Genomic DNA, 23871 nt, shown 5'->3' with positions numbered 1-23871 from the left:
GGAACAGCGAGACGACTGAGGCGCTTCGGAGTCGGAGCGCGACCCGTGCATGTGCTGCTGCCGTTGCTGGCGATGACCAGATATGTGGACCGTTCACACGTCCGGGCGGCTACTGTGCACCGTGTGCGATACGGGGCGAGTAGTGGAAGGCGGTGAATGGGTGGGTGGGATCCGCAAGACTTATTTGTCGTCTGCTGCCGTCGTCTGCTGCACTGCTCAAGCAAAGGCGCACTCCGTCTGCACCGCCTTCTTGCCATTGCGAACTGCACGTCGCGAGCCTGAGACTTTACCCGTCTTCAAACACGTAAGAACGTCCACGAAACAAAATCAGAGAAACGTGGAAGTATTTTCACTACTCGTTCTCCGAACACGCCCAAGTGTTTTCGCAGTGAACCGCAGCTTTGTCATACATTCTGCTCCCGGGAGGCTGCGCACGCTGCGCACTGTACACGAAACAATCGAACAGCGATGAGATAAACCGATTCAAAGCGCGCAGCCGGGGACGACAAGGTATCGACAAATTTGCATGGACACGGCCGAGCGAGGCGATCGGGAACAAGCCACCAACAGGGCAATAAAACGACCGTAAAACAGCGAACACGGACACGGGGCGCAACAAAACAATTTGCCCGGCAGGACAACTGTTCCGAGGTGCTCATCTGAATTAAAGCTGATAACGAAAAGTGTACAGTCGCCGAAAAGACGGTCTTCACTTTATCGCGTCGGGCCGGACGCATTAGGCGCGTACCCAGCCAACGAAACCGGCGTGTGATTGCAGCCTGGCCACTGCCGCCGATGATTACCAGGTGGAAATGTTAATTGAATCACGTGGTTCATTCGGACTGCAACGCCGCGTAGGTGCGGACGCCCAAGCGGACGCCTTGGCGCGCGCTCGAAAAGCTTGAAAAGGCTGAGAGCCTCGTTTGGAGAGACGCGCTGCGTGTCTGCCCCCCATTCTGCGGGCTGTAATTGTTGACAGAGTGCGTTCGAATCGCTCGGATTGATTTAAAGACCCCCGTGGGTTGCGTGCGGCTCTACCAGAGGGCGGCACAGTCGCCATCCTGCACGCGGATTGTTTTAAATACCTGAGATTTCCCGCCGGGTGATGCATTTCTACACGGCAGCGCAGTGGCGGAAGCTAGAGTCGCTCGGCGAGCCGAACGAATCCGGTGGCAATTTGTCGCCGATTCCTGGAAGGTGCTGCTACCGGCTTGTTGGGCGGCCACAGGCTGGCTCCGGCAGCCTAGCGACGCGATGGGGCAGCGATTGGGCACAATGGCAGTACGTGGGTGGGTGCCCCTCTGCTACAGGGCCTTGTGCCCGCCGTCCGAAGGGCAGTCCCAATGACCCGCACGACATTCCTGCCTCTGTCAACACCTCTCCATCCATGGTGACTCATACAAAACACTCTCCGATGCTGCGAGTGTGTGTCCGTTTGTGTGTGTCCCTGCTTCCGAGATTCATGAGGGATCGTACAAGATCACAAGGTCATCTTCGGCAGCCTACATTTGTTGTTGGTTGACGGCGTTCCCCTCTTGACAGACTGAAACATCGTAACTTTTCGATGAACGACGTGCGGCTTCTTCGGATGCCCCCTTTTCCAGGTGAGCCCCAAAACAATAAAATAAAGTATATCAATCCGGGCGGGGGCACCTGGGGAACCCGTTCACTATCTCTAACTGGCTGGCACGGTCGCCTCCACTAATTAAGATGTAACAGTTTTGCACGCAACCATTGAGGTGAGGTCGCTGAGGAAGCGGGCAGCGCCCTAGGAAGCGCCAATTACTAACAATCGCTGGGAATGTATAATCCACCTTTACCGCCACCCCCGCTGATTTGCCCCTGATTCTTTTCTGATTTGGCTGCTGATGGGAAGCGCGGCTGGGAGCCACACATGTTATTTTGCCGTCTCCATTATAATTAATAAAACGGAAGCCGCCGCTGCTGGCCGGCCCCTCCCTCCTCCACCCACCTTGGCGGGCAGCCCGCTGCGCCTAGCTGGGATTTTAGGACCTGGAAAAGATGAACAATGTAACAAAATTACAACAAAATGGATAGAGCAACAAGGTAGGTCACTGGTGCAATTTCTCTTCAAATGCATATACTGTCGTAAAATTTGGCTCAAACTACCAATTTTGTCAGAATTTTCAGAAACTGTAGTGTTATCTGCCTAAGAAGCCAAGTTTTGAGGTTGGTCTTCCCCCGTTGAAATAAACTGCTTTGAATTACTTTCCTTCGATGGTTCCATGCTGCGCAGACTCAGACTCACATACTCCGGTGAGTAAGACGTCTAGATGAGTGAGCCACATTAGCACATGGTACCCGCGAGTACATGTGTTGTGAGCCTAGTTGTCGTAATTTGACACAATGGATGGCGCTGCTTGACAGGGCGTGGCGCGGACACGAAAGAAGCAACAAAGTAGATCAGGCTGGAATGCGGTTGTGTGTGAGCTTTCGCATCATTATGGAGATATGTGTAAATCTCCGCGTAGCGTCATTTGTTGCTGTTAAGGCACATTTTGCCGCTGACTTTTCTGTCGGTTGATTCATTTTTTTGAAACGGAAATACTTATGCATTTTGGGGGTAGATTGTTTTTCGAACCAGTAGTCCACATGATAGCCGGACCTTGAACCCGATACTCATCACTCCTTATGCCGTACCGCATTCTTCGCGAAAAACGGCACCTTCTTTTGAAGCCCAGGCACGAACTCCATTTAAATCAAAACAACAGCGGCGAAAAAAATTAATGAAACGCCTCACGCTTTGGAGGCTCCGCGGGTGAGAGTGCTTCCGGTCACTTAGTTTTCTCTAATCACAATTCTCAATTTATTTCTGTATTGCGAAAAGGCTGCTAAACAAAGGCCAGAGGAAGGCATGAATTAAAAAGGGCAGTGCGTGGAAGCTGGAGAGGGTGGCAGAATTCTTTCACCCCGAAACTGATATGAATATTAATTTGAAATTAAACAGCTTGACTAATTTTCATTCAGGGCCTCTCTTCTACGAAGGAGAAGTGCCACCTCCTGTCACTGGCGGTGGCGGGGACTTTGTCAGCGCTTGCATGGGTCAAATTTAGAGTATCAAATTTGTTCGACTTATTGATGGTAGAAGAACGGTGACTTATCTTAGTACTTGAATGTCAAACTGGTTGTCTTCCGGTCACGTAGGATTGGCGGTGCTAGCCAATAGCAGCTTTTCAACTACTTCAAACGCGGCAGCCTCACTGGGCGCGCCTTGCTGTGACCTCGCTCCTTCATCTTGTCCTCCGGGCACCCCCTTTCATCCAAGCCCCCATTATTATTTTTTGTTTTTAATAATAAGACCTCCTTTTTTACACCCCTGGTGCCATATCCCTTACCACTTTCATTTTTTCCTGTGCTGTCTCTCCTTTACACGAAACGCCCCCGGGGGAGCACCGTGGAGGGCGACTGAGGGGAGGGTGGGTGCCGTTCAGGAAGGGGTATTGGGGCAGCGGAAAAAAGACCCTGCTGGCCGATTCCCCGTCCCCTTCTGAGCCATCGCCTAAGGTGCTGGGCTCTCTTGATTGGAAATTAAAAGAGAGATCTTTTGCAACCCTGTTCACGTTCCTGTCCCTGCTGCTGTCGCACGCATTCACACTTGACAATTTTTTTTGTCAGGTATCGCCAAACGACAACATATCGCCTGCAACTTCAACAAGGACAGACAAAAGCTTCACTTGAAACCCGAACTTTAAAATTTTTATCTCGTCTTGGAGTGACTATAGTTGACATTCAAAAATGCCTGAGACTTACGGCAAAAGGTGTTGAGATTGTTGTTTACCCTGAAGAAAGAATGCAGGGCGCCCCGAGTCTCCTCATTCCGGCGGCTGGATTGGCCGAGCGCTGGAGCGATGGCCGAAAGAAAGGGAAGACGGAGGGAGGCTGTATCGGGATGAGATTAAGACGAGAAGGGGTGAAATGAGCAGGGCCCCAAGGCGCGAAGCGGGAACAGAAAAAAGCGAATGTAAATAAGAAAACGTTTTTTGATTAGCGATTTATGGTGGGCACCTTTGGAGGGTGTCCCACCCTGTGGCTTCCACCCTTTCTTGAAAGCTGGTGTTGGGTTTCCCTCCCAGAAGTGTTTGTTCTTTCTCCCTTGCTTCTTTGTTCTTCTTTTATTGCCGTTGTCTTGCCCTGTTTTTTGTGCGCGCGCCCTCAAGGACAAGCGAAACGGAGTAGTCAAATGAGGAACTTATCTGAGCTGATTTAAATACTCTGACAGCTAGCTGCTGGGTTGATTCAGAAACGTGAAGCAAGGTGATAAATAATTATTGCGATAGACACAGTGACCGGACAAGTCGTTCGTCACTTGGGCGAGTGCAGCATTCCGCAAAATAGCGTGTCTATCCTTTGGCGCCACTCTTTTGTAACCTCTTTGCCACCAAAGGGACCCGTTCTTCCTCAACAGGTGAAGCCCGCGGTTGACTTGTTCTTTTCTGTGCTTGTCCGACCCACCACCATATTCTTACAGGTGGGTCTAGGGAGTCAAATGAATATGAAACCATCTCATCCCTAGCCCATTGCGGTTTTACTGTTAGAGTAATCTTGAATTGACATGTATTTCAACTAAAGAAAATGCGGTATACAAAGACTGTAAGAAAAATTGTAAGTAAAGCCACAGGCAAAGGGTGTTGCAGGCACGAAGGTGATAATTACGTCGAAGTTCCGTTTCCCTCGGTGAATAAAACAGAGCACAGCAGAAGCCTCGTGCGTTGTCATTACATGTTATCCCAAGACGGTGCAGCTCCGATGATTTCCACAACAAGTCTGATGAATCAGACGGCCTGAATATTCGTGAGCTAAGTGCGGCGTTTATCTCGCCACATCGTGCGAGCAGCCCGGCCACGCCACACCGCGCTGCGCCGCCACCGCACGCCAAAAATTTGGAAGGGACACACCGCGGCGGCTAAGACAAAGGCAACTTATTGAATAAGAACAATGCTAGAAATTAAAGCGCGGAGGGCGGCCAGACATCCTCCCTATTCATCAGCGACCTTCATTTCCCCCACAAAATCGAATAATGAAAGTACGATCGATGTCCCGGGGCCAGATGACTCTGTCAACCGTTCGCCTCGGGGCGACACCGCGCCGCAGGAACTAGCTGTAACTGATGGCTGGGCTGGCTGGGCCCAGCGATGGCGGGGGTGGAGAATAATTATAAATGCACGGAGGGAGTGCTGGCCTGTCGCGCCGATAGTGGAGCGGAAAACCACCGAAAAACGTCAATCAAAACGATCGAACTTATTTTTTTGGAGGTGAAAGTTTTTTGAAAGTCAAAAGCCGGAAACGGTTTGACAGGCAAAACCCGATTCAGGTTAAAAAAAGAGTTTCAAATCAAAAGTCTTGCCAAAAAAGTTTGAGAAGCTAATCAGACAGGGAGGGTTTCTCATACTCTTGTAAAGAGTGAAAGGCTGTCAAACGGTAAGGACAGAGCGTGCAAAAAGCATAGCCTCACCAAAGTCCAAGTGTCTTCGCCGTGACACTTTGTCAAACTGCACGCGCATTCCCACTTTTCCGGATGGCCCGAACCTCACCGCGCTTCCTCGTCCGCGCTGCGAGGCAGTGGCGGCGGCAGCGGCGGTCACTTTTGTGGCAGTAGCAGTCACTCACCGCAACTGACGCGGGAACCGCTTTGCATATAATCAGGGAGGGGGTTGGTGGGCGTATCGGAGATAACTAGCTGGATGGATGGATGACTGAGTAAATGAGTGAGCGGGGCGGCCGGGGCTGCCGGGGCGGGGGAGGAAAAGGGTTGGAAGTAAGGCCCGGGGTTTGCTCTGCGGTCCTGGCGCGCCCTCGTCCTCCCCGCCATCCTCCCTGTCCTCCCTCCGCCGCAGACGCGTCTTTCCGCGCCAGAAGGGACGGGGACAGCTCCCGGGTGGGAAGGGCGCCCGTGTGGCGAGGGTTTGCAGATCAGCGCTCGACAACGCACGTCAACTACCAAAAACTTGCTTCAACACAATGTTGAATTTGGCGAGTTTGGAGCCGCTGATCGAGGCCTTGTGTGATGGTGCCGCCGCTCCGCCTGACAGCAGCGCCTGCGTCGCCGTGCGCCCACCGCCTTTGCCTTATCAGCGTAACGGCCCGAATTCATTAGAGCGACTCGATGCCGGCAGTGTAGCAGTTTGACCAGTATAATTAGACTGATCAGAGGCGAGGCATGGCCACGCATGGCCAGGGCTCCACGCGCACGCCGATGCACGGCGGAATATTTAACTCGACACACCGACAGGCCCGACAGGTGGTGCGGTGCGGACTTTCTCAGGTGAACGGCCGACTCGGCCAGCTGCGGAACGCTGCGGAACGACCCGTCCCGATTTCGATAATGCCGCTATCGCAATCTGATCCGGGTAGTTCCCGTTGCTTTGGGGTCGTTCCCGGTGACCGAGAGAGAATAGTTCCGTTCCTCGAGTTCCTTCCGGCGCCTTCCGAGTGAATACGTTTGAACAACAATAGTTCGTTAGTCGGAAACGCGTGCGCGCGCCGGGCTAACAGGCTGACGACTGTACGTGTGCTCGTTGACGCGAGAAAAGCGGAGCCCACAACAACCACCTCCATTTTTGTTTGCTGTAATTGTTTTATCGTTCCTGAATATTCTAATTAGATTACCCGTGCCTGCCCACCTAGCAAAATACTAACTGTACCTGTCTCGTCGTGCGACCTTGGCCATCAGGATCAGGACCTCGTTCGCGTCTTGCCAGCAGAGTAAAATAAATAAGAGCAACATTTTGCTTCCATAAAACCCCATCTTCGTCGCTGTGGCCTCACTTGACGTCAGTAGTCAGTCAGTCGCGGAGGTGAAAATCCCGCCAGGCCTGATGGCGCAAGTTGGCAGCAGTTGCAAGGGTTGAGGGGGTGGGGGTTGGGGCGGCTAGAGCGACGGCCTGGCCGGGTCGACTTCGAGGGGGTAAAAGTTTTGGATTTCGGTTATTGTTGTTGACATGTATGACAGTTGACTGAGCGCCCCACGAGGCGGGATGCGCCTTCCCTCCAAGTCCTCGCCGCGTCTCGCGGCCTTTCTTTGCCTATTTCGCGGTATTTCATGGAGCTCGAGATATTATGTAAATTAACGAACGTCAAGGCAGCTTGGCAGGCCGGGCCCGGCCCCAAACTTGAAGACGCAGCACGTGTGCCGACAGACACAGCCAGTCGATGGAGGCGAAGCAAGGCGAAGCAAGCGAAGCACGCCTCGCGGATTGCAGCCACAAGTTGCGGCTTTCAAATTCCCACCGCAGTCGGATTTGAGGAGGGCGTATCATTCCGCCGGGGGACGTCCGTAAGCCAGGCGCAGCATTTTGCACCGAAATGCCATCTGATATGCCTGCTGGTCCATATGATCTGGTATGTTTATCGAGACTGTCGGTGACCGGTATACGGGACCGTTTTCCAGTAATTGCAGGCATAAAATTATCCTTTAAAGGCGTAAACGATTTAGCTCTTAAAGGGCTAAATCTTATTTTGGGAAGGATTTAAGTTTTGCATAGAAACCCTTTCTTTGACCCTTAATGTCATAAACGATATGCCCCTGGTTACGAAAAACTATTTATCCCCACAATCCCTATGCCTTGTTTTACCAGTGGGGGATGGCCAAGCTGGCGACTGTGGGGACTCCAAGCAGCCAACCGTGTACCGGTTGACGGGGCCTATTACCTCCAGCGACCAGAGACGGTCGGCCCCCATCTTAAACCTCTCTTCATTTGCGCAATAATTTTAGTCACGTCCCGGATGCAGAATTACTCGACCTTTTGTTATCGAACCCCCATTTCGAGCCCCATTTTGGTCCCACAATAACTGTCGCCCGGGGCCGACCTCGCGTGGGGGCCATTATTCAGCGCTGTGTCCACCCCCGCTAAGTACCGTGAGGGCCCAAGCCAGGCGATGCCCCCCCGACCCCTCGTTCACTGGTAATTGAACAGCCGGCATGCAGAATTACTGAAGGCGACCTCGTTATCCTCTTCCCCGATTTCGATCCCATTCGTAAAAATAAACGGAGCCCGTCCGCCTCGCGTGTTCTATTATTCAGCGCTGTGTCCACACCGGTGAAGAAAGCAGGCAAGGAGGCGATGCGCGACCGCACGTTATAGGTAAACAGCCGGTCAATTTCCTCTGAGCACACACTCCCTCTCGCTCGCTCGCGGGGCAGGAGCGGGTTCGAATCCCGTCGGGGCCGAGGCCGCGCTGGGGGACATGAATTATCCAGACTGCGAGCAGTGTTTGCGGAATGTATTGGTCGCACGGTCTGACCGGGAAATTCAAAAAGGTTTATTTTGTGGAAAGCGAATGGCGGAGCAGGACGGAGAGATAAGGAGAGAGACGGAACGAGACAGCAGAGGGGTGGCGCCGGCCCTCCAACACGGCCGAGGCCAAATTTCGTTTGTTTCCTCCGCAGAGTCAACATTCGGCTGGGGCCGAAGCCGAACCGAAGGTAATCAGGGAACAAATAAAAGATTTAGCCAAGACGGCGGGCGGAGCGCGGAGCGCGAGGGAGCGGGGGAGTGTCGAGCCATCGAAGTGGAATCCATCTGTCCACAAGGAGGGAAGTCGCGCCCAGCGCAGCGCGCAGCTCCGCCGAGGAGTCATTTAGGACCCTGCCACAAAATTAACGTGCTTCCAAACCAAACTTTCTTCTAATTCCTTGCATTTTTTGAGTGTTTGTTTTTTTGCAGGGTTTTGATCGGCTGCGTTATTTACGTGCGCGTCAATGGCGACGCCGCCGCGGTGCGGATGCAACGTTATTCTTTCCTTCCGCCCCATGAATCATGCCAACAAAGGGAAGCGCGCTCTTCGCCGCTGTCAGGTTAGTGTCCACGCCTGACGCGCGGCGAGGCGGGGCGGGGCCCTCGGCCGAGCCGCGCGCGATGGCTAATTGAATGTAACGTCGCGCCGCCACCACGCATGCAGCCTCGTGCATTTGCATACGAGCTTGTTCAGGTGGTGTGTGTGTGTGTGTGTGTGTGTGTGTGTGTGTGAACGCCCCTGCAGGGCCCTCCCATGCACTATAGCAGCCCATGCGATGAGGTCCAGACCGAAGGGCGCTGCCGTTAGCCGCGTCACGGAATTTCCCGCCAAAACAAGTGCTTTCAAAAATGCGTGCCGTGCTCGCCGGTGGAGACTCCAGGCAAGACTCCAGTCGAGACTCCAGGCAAGACTCCAGTCGAGACTCCAGGCAAGACTCCAGTCGAGACTCCAGGCAAGACTCGGACTAGTGACGGTGCTTCGGGTTGCGATATGGTGATGGATGGCACGGTGCTTGTTCATCTCCTGGAGCACTTACCCCAGCCACTGCTGCTGGACTTTGTCGTTCCAGCAGAACGGATGATCTGCGTCAAGCAGGGAATGCCCAAACCAGAGAAACGCAAAGCTCATTCCTATCCCCACTGGGTCCCGAACCTGGGAACCTTGACGCGATTTCAGCTCGCGAGGTCAAGGGCCGTAACCGCCCCCCACCCCACTGGATTTTCCTTCAATACCCGTGCGCGGCCGCCGCCGCGGCTACCGCACCGCCACTATCATATAATCATCGGTTTATGCAAATGGGCGCTCATAGCGGCCGCCGCGTTCAAGCCCTCTTCATAAATATCGCCTATCTGTGCGTTGGGGATTGAATCCGACCGGCCGATGGCTCCGGATAGCGCGATAGCGCCGGGCTAATTAAAATTGCGCGCCTTATTTTGACCGGTAATGCCGCCCCTCGGGCCGCGGCGGCGGGGCGCTTTCGAACGGCGCCTTCCCCCTCCCCCTCGCTCTCAAAGGGCGTCTCGAAGAGGTGCGAGAGAGACAGAGGGACGAAGCATGATTCGGACGTGGCCTAAAGCACCGGCCACGTCGTCCGCGGGCGCGAATACATCACGGCCCTCATTGAAAGTCGCCGCCGTGCGAGACGCCGTGTTCTACGCCTCGCGGGACGGTCCCGGGTTCGACTCCCGGCGCCGCCGTTGTTTTTCCTTTCTCCTCCTTCCGTGACCCACCCACCGCGCGGCGCGGCGACGACTGCGGTCCGAGCGAGCGCGCTAAACCTTTTCTCACGGGCGATTGTGATGAAAATAATTGTATCGCCTCCGAGCCACACTACGTCCTAAGTAGAAATCGCTTGCCTTCCCCGCTTCTGTCCGGCCATGCCCGTCCGGCCCGGCCCGTCCGGCTAGACCTGGCGATGATTATGCGTCATTGTTATTTTATGGAATCTGCATAATGTATGCAGCGATCATTCCTCTTTACTTGGGCCTGAATTTTGCTCGCGTATTTTGCATCCGCATTTGTTGGGCCTATTCTGCGGCTCGCATGCGCGGATGCGAGCCGACTTAAGCGGTCATCAAGAAGGGGTCACCCACCTATCGAACAAGGGGCGCTCTGCACGCGCACTCGGCCACGCACGCGTGGCGGGGCGGGGCGGGGCGGGGTGGGGCGGGGTGGGGCGGGGCGTGGCGGGGTGGTGCGCGGCGTGGACCCCTTTCTCTACTCTACATGTCAGCGGTGTGAGGAGCATGCCATCAAAGCGCTATTAACCTTTAGCTGGGTGCTCACCTATACGAACGCGGGCCGACGGCCGCCGACGGCACAGCGCGGCTCGCGAGCTGATTAGCCCAGGAGATCAGCCCGGCACAGATTGCCCCGCTTGGTGATATTTTAAAAAGTCGGATGGTATTTTCCTGGATTGGGGTCAACGCGCATGCGCCGGGCGCCCGCCGCGCCTGCTTAACTAGCGTAAGACGGACATCTCTGTTTTTTCCTCGTGTGTGCGGGAGGCGTATGCTCGTGTGTGTGTGTGTTCGTGTGGGGGGGGGGCGCTTTTGAACCTGGGACCGCCGCACGCGCCACCCGGCGCATGGCGCCTTGAAGTCAAACTCCAGGACTCCCAGACTCCGGGACTCCAGGACTGTAGGATGCCAAGACTTCAGGACTGTAGGATGCCAGGACAGGCCTTCAGGACTTCAGGACTCCAGGACTCCAGGACTTCAGGACTCCAGGACTTCAGGACTCCAGGACTTCAGGACTCCAGGACTTCAGGACTCCAGGACTTCAGGACTCCAGGACTTCAGGACTCCAGGACTTCAGGACTCCAGGTCTCCAAGACATCAGAACTCACTAGGACTTCAGGGCTCCAGGACCCCCGGACACCGGGTATCCACTCCTCCAGGACTCAAAGTCTCAAGGACGCCAGAACTCCAGGACGCCAGGTCCAGCGAGTGAGCGGCCATACTGATGGCTGTGGTCATCGAGGGGACGACCATCAAACCGCGATCACGCGGCGAGCCATAACGCATCAAGTACACACAGCTCAAGACTAATGCCGGCGCCGTTCAAATAATAACCGCCCTTCTCGTTATTAGTCCCCTGCAACCATTTGTTCACTTTTTACAGTGCACGTATATTCGAAATTAGCGGAAACGCGGCAAGCTAGTTCAGTGAACTTTGGCAACGGAGGTAGAGACTTAATTGCGCTATTTTTATTACGCTCTCATTGGCGGGTGAGACGGCAGTTGGGACGCCGCGGGGCACATGTGCTCAATGGGAGTAGGGAGTGGGCAGAGAGCAGTCCAGATAGCATCAGTAATCGGCACTCATAAGTCAGCAGCAGGACTCTGGCGTGGTAATGCCTATGCCTGCGTGGCGTGGCGTGGCGTGGCGTGGCGTGGTGTGGCGCGGTGCGGAACAGCGGGTATCTCAAACTCGACTCGTCCTTCGCTTCCATTACCTCGATAGCAGCAAGAGCTCTAACAAAACAACAACAACAACAGTCCGGTACCGTGCGACTCTTGCATGAATCTGGAAATTCAAAAGTCCCTAGCAGTGGCGGTGACCACAAGTCCATTTCTTCCCCCGTTTTCGAAGGCCCGGTCCGAAACCGCGCGCCACGGCGGGGCCACGGCGGCGGTGGGGCCAGCAGACTGATTCCGAGAGTCGCCTTCGTCGCTCTGTCTCTCTCGCACCAGTATGGGACGCCCCATGAGTGCGAGAGAGACAGAGTGACGACTCTGAGTCTTCAGCCTCGACCGCCTCGCCGTCACCGCCGTTTCCATCCTGAGGCTTTCTGGTCATCACGCTAGGAGTGATCACCTCCCCCTCCCTCTCCTCCAATTTTTGACGAAAACAACGAATTTGCGGCGCAGCATAGCGCAGCCCCGCCGTTGCTGCGGTCAGGGACAGCGGACTGATTCCGAGAGTCGTTTTCGTCGCTGCGTCTCGCTCGCACCTTTAGGGCACGCCCCATGAGTGCGAGAGGGACAGAGCGACGGAAACGACTCTCGGAATCAGTCCACTGGGCCGCGCCGGGACTACCGAGGGACTCGCCGTTGTTGCCGAAAGACCGATAATCAGAACAAAAGCGAAGCGCGAGCGAACTTGAGTAATTAAGGGATCCTGATTTAGCCTTCCGGAATGCGTTACCGACGGAAACGCGGCCGACCACTCATACATTTCCTGCCAGATATGTTTTATAGTGACGCGTGTCTCCTTGAGGGCGGCGAGGCCGAGGCGGCCCACAGTGGGCCAGAAGCCGGTGGAGGCGGCCAAAACTCTAGACGCGTTTTGAGCTCCAGAGTCGCTAAATGGGACTCGAACCGAACGTGTGACCCCACCAATGGATTGCTCTCCGAACGAGGAATCCATTGGTGGGGTCACACGTTCGGTTCGAGTCCCATTTAGCGACTCTGGAGCTCAAAATGCGTCTAGAGTTTTGGCCGCCTCCACCGGCTTCTGGCCCACTGTGCGGCCCGCTGTGTGAATCACGTGAATCGGCAGAGCTTCGGCCGTAAAGCTCGGCGCAGCCTGACCCGTCCGTCTCTTCTCTTCGGCTCTTATCTTTCCCGTATTCATGCATTTATTACTCCTATTGCCTGCATGCATTAGGGACTGCGCCGGGCCGCGCCAATGGCACCCACGGCGCCACCGCCGCCGTGATGACTGCCTTGAAGGCGCAGGCGATGCAGGCGATGCCGCGGTCCCTCCGGCCGGCCAGACGTTCGTTCGGGTGATGCGCGTCAGCACGCGATCCCGGGGTGGGCGCCGCCAAGGCGCAGCCAAGGCGCAGCCAAGGACGCCGATGATAGACAGTGGGCCAGAAGGCCGGTGCAGGCGGCCAAAACCCTAGACGCGGTTTGAGCTCCATAGTCGCTAAACAGGACTCGAACCGAACGTGCGACCCCATCAATGGATTCCTCGTTCGGAGAGCAATCCATTGGTGGGGTCACACGCTCGGTTCGAGTCCTGTTTAGCGACTCTGGAGCTCAAAACGCGTTCGGGATTTCGACCGCCTCCACTGTCGTTCTGGCCCATTGTGCGATAGCCGTGCTGGCTCGATGCAGGCGGAAGGATACACCGTAAGGCAGTCGATGGAGGCCGTGAGCGTCATCAGCATATTTATTCTTTTTCGTGCGGCCTGGCCTCTGCCTCGGCCCGGCATAGCTAGCGTGGATCGTGCTACTGTCGAAATAACCGTCCCGGGGCGCCGCGCGACCACAGCGCCTCGGCCACGGCCAGGCAGTAGTCGTAGAGGACCCCGTTCCGTTACCCCCATTTTCACACACTCTCTTCCTGACCGAAAATTAAAGGAGCGGGAACGGAACGGGCCGGCCAAAACGGCAGTTTATTGTACACGCTTTGCTGCGCCGGGGCGGGGCGGGGCGGGGCGGGGCGGGGTCCGCGTTGCGTTGCTTCGCCACGTTGGCCTCGCCAGACCAACTTTCGGTCAATTACGCATTCGGCGGCGCGCTTTCCGCTAAACATTCTGAAAGCCTTCTTCTCGCCCGGTTCCCCCGAATCGGCTCATCGCCCCCTCGCCCCGGCCCCCCTCGGCCCTCGGGGGCGTCGCGGTCGGCCGCCGCCGTGCGCACCCAGCGGCGGTCGGCGGCGGCCAGCCCCACATGCCGAACGTCCAGGAGCGCGTGGCGGGGCGTGGCGGGGCGGGGCGGGGCGGGCGGGGCGGGGCGGGGCGGGCGGGCGGGCGGGGCGGGGCGGGGCGGAGCGGGGCGGCGTGCGTGAAGCGCGGGGGGCGTCGCGTCCGCAATCAGCGCCATCTACAAAGTGAGTCGCGCCCCCTGCCCCCCTCGGACTCACCCCGCGCCGCAAATCATATGCGAAAAATGTATCTCCCGGGTACATCATCAGGGCAGGCTTCGCTTAATGCAATCAAATGGACACAGGTTGATGGTTCTTCTTCTTCTTCTTCTTCTTCTTCTTCTTCTTCTTCTTCTTCTTCTTCTTCTTCTTTCTTCTTCTTCTTCTTCTTCGACTTCTTCTTCGATTTCTTCTTTGATTATCCGTGAGCACAACGAAGACGACGACAGTGTCCTGGCGGTGCAGCGTATGACGCCGGCGGCGGCGGCGGGCGGAGGGCTAAATTTAAGTCCCCGCTAGCCAATGCGCCACTTTACGACGTTTTGTACGTGTTTGTGTAAGTTTAAACCGCTGTGTGTGTGTGTGTGTGTGTGTGTGTGTGTGTGTGTGTGTTGTGTGTGTGTGTCCGTGTGTGTGTGCGTGTGTCGCGGTGTTGGCCTCGTAATGGCTCCGCGTGGGCCCCACCAATCATTCGGGACAGTGCGCGGGGCGGAATCGCCAACAATTTGCGAATCTTCGGAACACGCGCGCCGCTTCCTGAACGCGGGCGGTAGCCCTGCCAGCCCCGCGCGGCCTGCCTGCCCGCCTGGCTGGCTGCCTGCCTGCCTGCCGGCCAGACAGATGGCTCGAAAATTGCGGGCGGCGTGGCTCTCCCCGCGGCCCTCCGTGCGCTTCGGTTCGGCCGATGTGCCCGCTGCCGCCGCCGCCGCCGACACACGTTGACTTGCTAACGGTCAGGCATGTTTCACCCAGGTTTCACATCCCCGCGGGGCCCCGCCGCGTTTTGCCGGCGTTTGCAATAAACGCAGCGAGTGGGGCAACGCCGGGCTAAAATTGCACCTCCGCCCGCGGTCGACGGTCGGCGCCGCGCCGCGCCGCCGCGGTCTCCGCCCGCCCGCCAGCCAGCGCCGCGACGGCGACCTCTACTGGCGCACTGTTTGTTTTCGGAGCGACGCGCCGATGACGCGAAGAAGGCCACCGTTCTGCCGGCAGACTCGGAGGTACCTGTTGCCGCTGCAGGGAAGTCCACCGCGCCACCGCCCCACGCAAATTATCATCATTTTCGTTGACCTGAAAAACAAGAACAAGAACAGAAAAGAATGAGACAGAAATGACCCAGACGCGTATGCTTCCTTTCATCAGACGAAGGGCTTATAAGCAAGCCATTGGAGTCCGCAGGGCTGCGTCTTGTCTGCCATAATCAGCCTCGCACGCCCCGCCACGCCCCCCCCCCCCACACACACACACATACACGGACCGTCCAGTACGCAACGGACAAGGTTCGCCGCAACCGACGCGACTTAAAATGCATTTGCATATTCGTCTTTCTCTCTCTCTCTTTCTCCCCGCCAGCCGCTCTTTCTCTTTCTTCACAGCTGAGTAATTATCACACGCGTCTTGTCGGACACCCCTGAATTATTAAATAGGCAGAAGCCTGCACTCGAGCGGATCGCGGCGTGGCGTGGCGTGGCGTGGCGGGGCGGGGCGGGGCGGGGCGGGGCGGGGCGTGGCGTGGCGGGGCGGGCGGGGGGGGCGTGGCGTGGCGGGGCGGGGCGGGGCGGGGCGCCGAACCGTGGCGCCCGGTTGGCTGGTCGGCTTCGATTGCGGCCAACCAATCGCCGGCCGCGGTCAAACACTGACAAACAGAAAGAGAAAGATAGAGTCAGATACAGTCAGAACGTTTTCCCCAGAACTAGTCGGATCGTTATCGGCATTGACACTCTGGCGGCTTTGCCACACTGTGAGAAAAAAGTACGGAAAAAGTACGGAACATGTCTGGTCAATAATTTGCCTGGACCGTCCGTACTTGCCAACTACGGAACGTTCCGTACTTTTTTTCCGTACCCATTTACATTGATTCATATGGAGCAAGTACGGAACGTTCCGTACTTTTCTCCGTACCTCCGTACAATTTTTTTCTGTACGGAATCTTTTCCAGTGCACTGCAAAGCCACCGTAAACTGACGTCCAAATCAGATATGTGATTCCAAAGAGGACTTGAAAGGAACTTGGCGTAGAAGCGGTGGCGAGGTGGGCTTCTCCCCTCTGGTTTCGGCCCGAAATGGCACACGATCATTCGTGGTCTAGCCATTAGTGGTAATGGTACTGGCGAGGTAGGCCGCCCGTTCCGGAGAGCCCCGCGGCGGGTTGCCTATCGCCGGGTCGCAGGCGTCAGGCCTGTCAGGCGCGGCGTCGGGCCCGGCGCCCCGGAGAAACGGTGTGCATGCGCCGCTCAATGTTTTTGAAGCAGAACGCCGCGGGAATTGGGGTATGATTACGCACCATATCGATACCTCCTAGCAACAGACACGTACTTCGGGCACGCTTCTCAAAACTCACGTACTTTCGGCAGCTTGTGCAACAAACACGCAGTTTCGCCATTTCTAGTCAAAAAGCACGCAGTTTCCGCATTTTCGTCCTGGCGGGCACGGAAATGCATTTTGGGTATTTTTCATGGTTGGGCTAGTGAGGGACAGTCACTAAGTCACCATTAATAACCTCAAAACGGTTTCAGGAGTGATCTGCATTGAAATATTACAGGATGTTTGGAGGTTAAAGGTGGGCCTATATTTAACGACAGATCGTTCCTGAAACCGTTTCCAGGTTATCAATGGTGACTTAGTGACTGCACCTCACTAGCACAACCATAAAAGTTACCCAAAATGTATTTCCGTGCCCGCGAGGACGAAAATGCGCAAACTGCGTGCTTTTTGACTAGAAATGGCGAAACTGCGTGTTTGTTGCACAAGCGGCTGAAAGTACGTGAGTTTTGAGAAGCGTCTCCGAAGTACGTGTCTGTTGCTAGGAGGTATCGATATAACGTCTCCCTGGACAAGTAGACTGCGATGCTTATCCGATGGTTCATTGTCTTTGCGTCGTATGTGCGTCCGTCTGTCCGCCCGTCGGTCTGTCTGACTGTCGACCTGACGAGCCCGGCCACGCGTGTGTCACGGTCTCCATTAAGCCACCGTCGGTCCCGTCAAAGACCACGTTGTCACTCACTGCCGCGCGCGTGCATGTGGAGACGCGTTAGCTGAGTGGTCATCGCGCTCGTTCGTCGGCGCTAATGTCCCGGGTTCGGCACCCAGCGTCGGCTGGAACCCTTTTTGTTTTTCATGAGCCCTTCATGCTCATCGCATAGAGAGGGTGCCATAAGAAAGTGTATGCCCTCAAGTACAACACCTGTCGGCTGGTAATCTACAATATAACAATCCCGGCCCGTTGTTTGTCCGTCATGTGTGCGTGCGTGTGCGCGCTCGCGCGTTCTAGTGAACTCGGTGGGCCCTGCCCGGCCCTGCCCGGCCCCGCACCATCCGGGAGGAAGATCAGATGGTTCCGACCTGGCGCGGTGCGGCGCGGTGCGGCGCAGGCCCGGCGCAGCGCGCTCGACTTTAAGTTTGGGGACGAACAATGGTTCCGTCCTTCATCTTTATGATGTGTAACGGGCCGCGCGGCGTCCTCCTCGCCGACGCCGTCCTCGCCGTCCCCGCGGCCGCCCTGCCGCCGCCGGCGTCCGGTCCGGGGACCGCACCGCGCGCTCCACAGTCATCGCACGGTTCCTCATTAAGACATCAGCGGTCCCTCCTAGTAAATCTCGCCGAGTTGTTGCTGTTTTTTGTTGTTGTTGTTGTTGTTGTTGTTGTTGTTGCCGAAGTGCCCGCGAGGACATCGTGCAGGTCGGCGAGTACGACAAAAAAGTGGTGACAACGCAGGGTGCGCTAAGTGAACATTTAATTGTTTGGGACTTCGGTTGCCCACCTCGTAAAGCGGATGGATGCCAAAGAGAAACTTGAATTTAAAATTTTATTTTGAGCTTTAGCTAGCTTTTGGGCAACTTTTTTACGCCTTCTTATCTGTAGCCGTTTGAGAGATAAAGGCAGCCATGTCAAGAGATGTTACAGACTTTAAATGTTATGTACAGTTTTGTACGAGACGTCACAAGTTTTTTTTGTGCACACGAAATTTTCGTACAATTTTTGTACGAAAAACGTGGACAAACTGTGGTCCCCGCAAAATTTCGTACAAACTTGTGGTACGCAAAAAGTCGTGTGACAAACGACAAGGAAACTGTGATGTCTCGTACAAAATTTGTACAAAAACATTAAGTGTGTAAGGCAGCAGATCCTGGCGACGAGCTGCTGATCCCTTAGTGACCCCCGCTCTGGTTGGCGACGCGTCGCGACGGCCCGGCTTCGGCGGCAGGGCAGGGAGGTGTGGGTGCTTTCACTCTGCCGCTCGCTGCGCTGCTCGCCGCGTTCTGCCCGGATAATGCAATAGTGCTGCGTTTCTGCGTCCCGGAGCGAGACCGGCTGAGCGCGTCGCTCTGTCTCTCTCGCACCCTCAGGGGACGCCGCGCCCCGCGAGTGCGAGAGAGACAGAGCGACGGAGGAGCGGCAACGCCCAGCGCGGCGCCGCCCGCGGTTGCGTATGGCCGGGGTTACCGACTATGACGGCCCAGTGTCGGCACCCACACCGTCGCCAACCAGTGAAATCCACACACACTCACACACTCACACTCACACTCACACACACACACACACACACACACACACACTCACACGGCCAGTAATAATGGTAATAATCGTAAGTGGGTCCACCTCCTACCGACTTCGCTGGAACCGCGACGGCTCCACTGTATGGTGGCGCCAGCCGCGCGTATGACTGTGTGCAAAGTAAGTGCGGCAGTTTTCATCCTGCTGCAGACTCAGACACACACACACACACACACACACACACACACACACACACACAACACGTACACACACACACACAGCCTCACAATTGGTAACAGTAACCGCGGGGGTGTGTGCTCTATAAGGTGGACACTACACTTACGAGACGGAGTGGGGGCAGCCTGCCTTGCCGGACACACGCGACGTCGGTGAAATGTGACGAGTCCCGTTCGAGTCTAGGCGCGTTTTCTTTGCCTTCATTCTGTGTTTAATTCTTCCCACAGTGGTGCGGCCCTAAAGGAGTAGTGGCCCCGCTCGCGTTTCGTGACAGGACCGTAGTTGTACACTCGGGCGAGCCGTCGGGGCCGTGCCGTGCCGTCGGCGTGCCGAAGCTCGTCTTGCGTTACTTCTCACTCACTCCGTGCAATTATTCTGATTGTCTCGCCTTTTCTCTCACACCCGGCTTGCTCTACGCGGGACTACGTGCCGCCTCGCTGGGGGTCAGTCAGTCCGTTCCGAGTGAGTTCGGCGAGGTCTTTTTGGCCGCGGTTGCGAAGTGAGTGAAAAAAAAATAGCGTTTGTGGGCCCGTTCCACAGTGCGCCAAAGGACCGGTGGAGGCGGCCAAAGCTCCAGACGCGTTTTGAGCTCCAGAGTCGCTGAACAGGACTCGAACCAAAAGTGTGACCCCACCAATGGATTTCTCGTTCGGAGAGCAATCCATTGGTGGGGTCACACGTTCGGTTCGAGTCCCATGTAGCGACTCTGGAGCTCAAAACGCGTCCGGGGATTTGAGTTCCTCGAGCGAATCGTAGTGAACTCTTTTACAGGACGGTGCTGACCATTCTTGCTGCTCTAACTCTTTTTTTTCGGAGGGTGTAGAGAGCAAGGCACTCGGCGTATGAATGTGTGAGCGCGTGGAACTGGGCGCCTGCACTAGCAATTAATCGCGGAGTGATGCTTTGTTTGGCCCAAAGTCTGTAATTAGCGATATTTATGGGGGGCGCCCAAGTAGTCCGCGGAGTGCTTAACCGAACGGGATTAGTAATAAATACGAAGCGGGCCGCGCGCTCATCCCCTATTGTCATTGTTGCCCGGTGTGTGTGAATCTGTTCTCATTATGCCCTTGCGATAAGACGAATGGGCGCGCACTCGTGGCCCTGCCCGGCCTGCCCGGCCCGCCGCACCTTCGACGGATTTATTGCCTCCTCGCGAATTATAATCAGATCAAAGCAACGCCCCGCCATGCCTCCGCCATGGCCGCGCCATCCCGAAAAATACGGCGCCATTCTCACGAGCGCGCCCATCCGCAAGGAGATGGGAAGGCAGATGAGCAGGGCGGGGAGGCGGGGGCAATGAATGCATCTAGACCACACACACACACACACACACACACACACACACACCACACACACACACACACACACACACACACACACTGAGAGGAAAAGCCACGCGTGCGGGCGCGAAGGAGGAGGAGCAGCGTATTGGTTCGGATTATGGAACCTGTTTTCATCAGCCCCACGAACAGTATTGTCAACAAATATTTTACTTCTGTCACCCCATATATCTCGTACTACATTGCAAAAGTGCGTCGAGTGTGTGTGTGTGTGTGTTCCTGTTTTGATTATCATTTTCTTTCTCTTCTTTTATTTTTTTCTTCGCGCTGACAAGCAAGCTATCAGAGCCAGGCGAGGCGCCGCGGTAAGTCACAACGAAGACTGCTTACTCCTTGACCCGTGGCGGCGCGCACTAACACACGCACACACAAACACACGCCAGCACAAACGCACACTTGGCGTCAACTCGCGGAGAAAACAACAAGAGTTTGCGGACCATGACCTAGGCCAACACTGCAGGGGGCCCGCGAGGCACACTGCCTGCTAAACTAAGCAGGAAACACGTTGTGGCACCACCTTGTCGTGCAGTCTGAGAGTGTGTGTGTGTGTGTGTGTGTGCGTGTGCGCGCGAGCGTTCGCTGGACACACCGTTACCCGTTTATCAGTATAGCCAGGAGCTTATTACCCGCAGGGGCCAACTCACACACACCACACATACACGCACGGAGGCGAGGTGGTGCTCTTTAGATGCAAAGCAGAGCTTCCCTATTCTTCTTTGGTGCGAGGAGGGCCCAAAGGACTAGTGGGCCTGTTAATGGTTATTCGCCTGGACGGTTCGCGCGCCGCTCCTTCCGCGGACTAGCAAGCTACTACCGCGACCTGGACGGAGGCCGACGCGGGAACCAATTACCTTACCAGTGCGGGCCTCTCGGTCCCCTGACCTTTACCACGGTCCACTTTTTGGCCGTGTATATCACCCCCGTGTGTGTGTGTGTGTGTGTGTGTGTGTGTGTGTGTGTGTGTGTGTGTGTGTGTGTGTGTGTGTGTGTGTGTGTGTGTGTTTGCCATGACCCCTAGTAGGGAGGGAGGCATGCCACAAGGAGCGGAGTGCACTCCAAGAGTTTGATTGATTTTGTATAGGCACAGCGGCGGCCTCGGCGCGAGCAGCCTTGTTCGATATCTCGTTATCACGGCGGTTTCGAGACCTCGCGGCCTCGGGGGCCCACCACCGGGGTGGCAGCGGGCTGGCGTCAAGTGGCGCAAGATCAAAGGCGGAAGCTGTACTGCGGAGCGGAAAAATCACTCGACGATCGGGACCACCACCGTGAGGACCGCGAGCGGCACGCCGAGCGCCGCGAGGCGAGGGGGAGTCGAACCCGGAGCGGGCTGCAAAGCGGGGCTGCGCATCACGTCTCCGGCTGACTGGAGGCTGGAGGCTGCAGACTGACTCCGAGAGTCGTCGCTCTGTCTCTCTCGCACCCACGCGGGACGCCTCGTGAGTGTGAGAGAGACAGAGCGACGACTCTGCCGCTCCGGCTGGAGGCTCCAGGATGACGGCGTGCTCCGCGCTGCTCCGCGGCGCTCCGTGCTTTTGGCGGCGTCCTTTGTGACGCCCTCGTTACCGGCTCCATCGAGCGTGCGCGTGCGCCGGCGTGTGTGCGAGTGCGTGCGTGTATATGCACATTGGTCGGAGCGTTTGCCTGCGATTGGGGCTTCCGCGAAAAGTTTGCGCGAAAGCCGTGCGGCGTGACGAGGCGAGAGAGAGAGAGAGAGAGAGAGAGAGAGAGAGAGAGAGAGAGAGAGAGAGAGAGAGAGAGAGAGAGAGCGAGAGCGAGAAGGGAACGGGAGGGGATTGAGACGGTGGTGGAATGGGTACCCAAGGCGAAACTTTCGACAGGTATGCGCGCGGCCAAAATACTACTTGCTGGCCTGAGACCGCTAGCCTGCGCGCGCGGGGCAGGCGGAGCCCGGTGGGGCACGCGCGGGGTCGGCGGCAGGCTGATGCCGACCAGTGTGCTCACCTCTCTCCGTCCTTCTCGCAACCCTGCGGGAGGCCCGGTGCGTGCGAGGGAGACGGGGCGACGAAAGCACTCGTTCGGATCCGGCCCGCAAGCATTACCATAGTCCGCGTAGGATGAGCCTCGGGCCGACACTCACACTGGACTCCACCATCATTGTCTTGCGATTCGCATAGGCAGGCAGCGCCGCGAGCACTGGTAGGCCTGGCGGGCAAGCAGGACGGTAGGCAGGCAAGGCACAGGGCAGAAGGGGCTTTAATTCTCGGTCGTGTACTTGCGAGCAGGGCGAAGCAGGGCGCCCCGTAACAATGAAAGGGTTTGCTTCCTTGTCCAGCGGCACCATACACACACACACACACACACACACCCACACACACACACACACACACACACACACGCGCGCGCGCACACACACACACAAACACACACACACCAAGTACAAGTAAGTTAAAGCAGCACTGACCTCCATGCCGTGGGGGTATTAACACGTTGAGCGCGTCAGACCGTATTGTCGAGGTTAGGTTAGCAAAGCGTTTTTTTCCCCGCCGCACATATAATATATACATTCTAATAAATGCGGCGCCGTAGTCTTGCTGGTGGCTTTCTCCCTTTTACACCCGCCCTTTACGATTTTACGACCCGAAATGGTCTTGATTGGCGATGGCGCCTCATTGATCGCGTTGCGATTAAGGGCAATCCGACCGTCCGCGAAAAAGGGTGTAACTGTGCGGCAGGCCCCATGCAGTTGCGACCCTTTCCGCGACTGTATTCGGTTTACGATCGCTTTGTTGGTCAACGGCGCAAGACTGCGATTTCTTGTACTTGTTTTTGTTGTTGTTTACGTTTTTGAAGTGGGTAATTCCTTCGGTTGTTACGTGTTATTTCGATGTGTGTCACTCATTTGGATAACCCTCGTCTGTTTGTCAATGTTGTGCAATCTATGACTTCCCGAAAATCAAATAGACGAACTAGTTCCGACGGGAAGCCAACTTGACGGTACGTCCAAATGGGGCATCCATACTACTGACTACCGATGGATGGGGAGCCAAAATGGCAGCACGTCCAAATGGGGCACTCATACTACTGACGGATGGGGAGCCAAAATGGCAGCACGTCCAAATGGGGTGCTCATACTACTGACGGATGGGGAGCCAAAATGGCAGCACGTCCAAATGGGGTACTCATACTACTGACGGATGGGGAGCCAAAATGGCAGCACGTCCAAATGGGGCACCCATACTACTGACTATATACCGATTCTACTGCTCGTGTGAAGCTGGGAGTACTTTCCCTGCCGCGGCCGCCGCCCGACTTCTGGGTAAGAAGGAAGGGCTCTATGGCCCTGCCAGAGATTCGGAATCACTGCCCGCCTCTACCTGCGACACACGGCGCTGCATCTCTTCCGGGAACACCTCAAATATTGATATACGTTTGCGGGGGGATTACCGCGTTCACATTAGTATGCGAGCAACAAGGTGGCTGTATCTAAATCTTATCTGTCTCCTCTGCTGCGTGCCCGACAGGTAAGTGTGATGATAACAGGCATTCTTTTACTTTACTGCCGAGGAAACAATACGGTTGTTCCTTGTATTTAGAGCAAGCCTTTCCCCCAAAACGCCGACCGCGCGTGGAGTGGTTCAGTGACCCGCGTTAGGCCGATGCGAGGCGCACGGTTCGCGAAAAGGCCACTGCCAAGGCCCTCCGACAAGTGCATCCCCGACGTTGTTCTTTTATGAGCCAATCCATCGAACGGCGCTGCTGGCCCGGCT

This window comes from Thrips palmi, unplaced genomic scaffold (assembly GCF_012932325.1).
Source record: "Thrips palmi isolate BJ-2018 unplaced genomic scaffold, TpBJ-2018v1 HiC_scaffold_16, whole genome shotgun sequence".
Lineage (NCBI taxonomy): Eukaryota > Metazoa > Arthropoda > Insecta > Thysanoptera > Thripidae > Thrips > Thrips palmi.
This window is presented reverse-complemented; position numbering follows the sequence as displayed.